This window comes from Hippocampus zosterae, chromosome 8 (genome assembly GCF_025434085.1).
Source record: "Hippocampus zosterae strain Florida chromosome 8, ASM2543408v3, whole genome shotgun sequence".
Classification (NCBI taxonomy): domain Eukaryota; kingdom Metazoa; phylum Chordata; class Actinopteri; order Syngnathiformes; family Syngnathidae; genus Hippocampus; species Hippocampus zosterae.
In genome coordinates, this window is record NC_067458.1 from 10,010,463 (window position 1) to 10,013,414 (window position 2,952).

At 38.8% G+C, this 2,952-nt stretch overlaps 1 long non-coding RNA gene across 1 annotated transcript in view; it reads left to right on the forward strand.

Moving 5' to 3' along the window:
- The window catches only part of LOC127605921 (uncharacterized), a 109,931-nt gene that overhangs the window by 67,853 nt on the left and 39,126 nt on the right, over positions 1-2,952 (forward strand). The window lies entirely within an intron of this gene.

Consider the following 2,952-nt stretch of genomic DNA (forward strand, 5'->3'; position numbering starts at 1 on the left):
GCTCGTAAGGAACGGGAGTTCCCTTCTGCTGCCTTAAATGTCGGGTAGCCGGTCAGTTCAAAGATATATTTGGATATATTCCAGGCAAATGTGTGGCTACCTCAAACATATTTTTTAATCTCAATGTGGGCGCAACATTATGACTGTGAGATTCTAAGTACTGTACCTCTGTAAGGGAACATCCCATGAAAGGCCTGTTCTCTGCTTCTGACATTATCAAAGCACTGTTACAATAATTGGCTTTATAAGAGGAAAAGGCTTTTAAATAAAGATAATTGAAATGTTGAAAACTAATTGATGTGTCACATTTTATTTACAAAAAACATTTTGCAACTGTTATTGTGTGAAACTGCTGTTATAATTGTACACAAGGAAATATTCATTCTATTATATATCAATTGAGTATGATGAATTTATACATATACTACAATAATTCTATTATTGTGAAGAAAATGGACATACAGATGGTATTAAGGTCATCATATAATATAAGATTAGGTATTCAAGTCCATTGACTGCCCAAGTTTGGTACAAATACCATTAGTGGTATGCAAAAGAATCACCGGCCAAGTTCACTTCTGATGTATTTAAACTACCGGTAATTCATTTGTATTTAGTCTTATATGCTGTTTTTAAACATTTATTTAGGTACAATTAAACATTTTATGATTAATACATACATACAAATAAACATATATATATAGTTAATGCTCCTTTAATTAAGTGTGGCATTTATGTTCAAATCTTTGCCTTTTGACTAGTGGGGCAACATAGAACATATTCTTGTAAAGATATTTTTAGGGTTGACTTCCCCTTTAAGAGTGGAAGTTTAAGATGCAGTACATTTATACATAACAAGACAATCTTAGCTGCAGAGATGTCCAAACATTTTCATCTGAGGGCCACATACAGAAAGCGAGAAAAAAGGGCCAGTTTGAAAGTTGTTGTTTTTTTTACTTACTAAATACACTAAAACCCGAAAAACAAACAATTACACATGTTTTATATGCAATAATGTTATTTGTAAAAAATGCTACATCAGGGCTTTCTGTTCAAGGTGACAGGGCAAGTACTTGAGGACCTAGAGTAGATCTGTATTTCTGCTGAATAGCAGTTGAATCCCATTTCCACATTCAGAACCATAACCAAGAGCAATCTTAACTAAATTGACCATACTTGAGGATCATTAATATAACATCTACACAAATTGCACTAAACTGAAAGTGGAGGAAACCATTTTTGTTTCCAAAACTGGATTATCTTTATTCTCTACAGAAATTCTATTGCTATTGTAGCTGTCATTTATTTATGCCTTTGCATATCTATCCATCCATCCATATTGTAATCCACTTATCCTCATAAGGGTTGTGGGCATACTGGATCCCATCCTACAGACAAACAACCATCTATGCTCTCACTCTCACCTCGGGATAGTTTAGAGCATGGGTGCCCATTAGGTAGATCCTGATCTAGCGGTAGATCTAAGACAGGTCCCAAGTAGATCCGAGGATTGTCGAGGAGAAAAAAAAAACATTTGTGTGTCTTTGTACAATTAGTAATATATTTTTGTGTTAATGTAGGCTGCACCCTAATCATCATATCAGTCTCATTTTCACAAAAAAATAAATAAAACCAAAAAAATAAAATAAAGTATGTAAATCTTAAATTTACGGTGGCGCGTGATTACATCACCGGAAGTTGTTAGCGCTCAGCAGTCTGCAATTGCAGCTTGTGATCAGAGCTGTTGCGCTTTATCTTTTATCGTCATGATTCTCATTCGGAGTTTGCTTCGTGTACAATTCACCGAGGGCACGAGCAAAGAACGCAGGCCTCCGTTTCAGGCTGTTTCTCACCATGGCGTGCGTGCGTGTGTGTGTGTGTGCGGGTGCGCGCGTCGGTAAGGGTAGATCCCGGGAGGTTAGTTGATTGAAAAGTAGATCTTCAATCCAAAAAGTTTGGGCACCCCTGGTTTAGAGTGTTCCATTAACCTGCTACACATGATTTTGGAATGTAGGAAGAAACCAGAGTACCTGGAGAAAACCCACGCAGGCACGAGGAGAACATGCAAACACCACATAGGAAGGTCGCAGCCGGAATCGAACCCTGCACCGCTAAATTGTGAGCTCGACGTACTCATCAGTCGACCACCAGGCCGCCCCTTTGCATATCTAGAAAAGCTGTGGTAGAAGTAGTAGTCGTGGAAGTCCCAATCAGAGGTGGACATTCAGTCAGACTGACGGAATGTCTGTCAATCCATCACAGTTTCTGAGAGTATTTCAGGCCAACCCACGTGGGCACAGTCATATGTGCACAGCGTGGTGATTGGTGAAATCAAGATAATATGGAATACATCTCATTGAGGTCTGAGGGACTGAAAGGTATCCACATTTAATTTTTCTTATATTTGACTGTTTGTCAGGTGTGTGGCATCTGTATGTGATGTAGTACTGGTAAGTCCAGTTTTGACGCCGTTTGGCTGTCGATGACCACTCAGACGGACTGACGTAGGCTCACTGGCGGACACACCGGACTGCTGATGCAGACCTCTGGTCCCCATCACTCACATCACCCTAATTTTTTCAACAGCTACACTTCTAACAATGCCCACAACCTTTTCTTTAAATAGCATTGCAGGCCATGTAAAATGTTATTTTTACTGTATGCTGTGGACCACATTAAATAAACAAACACAAAAGAATGAACGGGCCATAGTTTGGATGGATATCTTGACCTGGTGCAAGTAATCACATTTGATCTTTGTGGTAAGTTACCGCTTCTCTATTACAATAATTATGATCCAGCAAGCGCTAATTCAATTTATTTAGTTGTATTGTAATATGTAACATTGGGTCACAAAAAGGTTGGATCACTTGCATGGCTTTGATGTTTGCCTCGCAAAGCTTTTTTACTTTGCGAACACCCGGAAACGAGCCCTGAGTGAGAGCTCTTCAT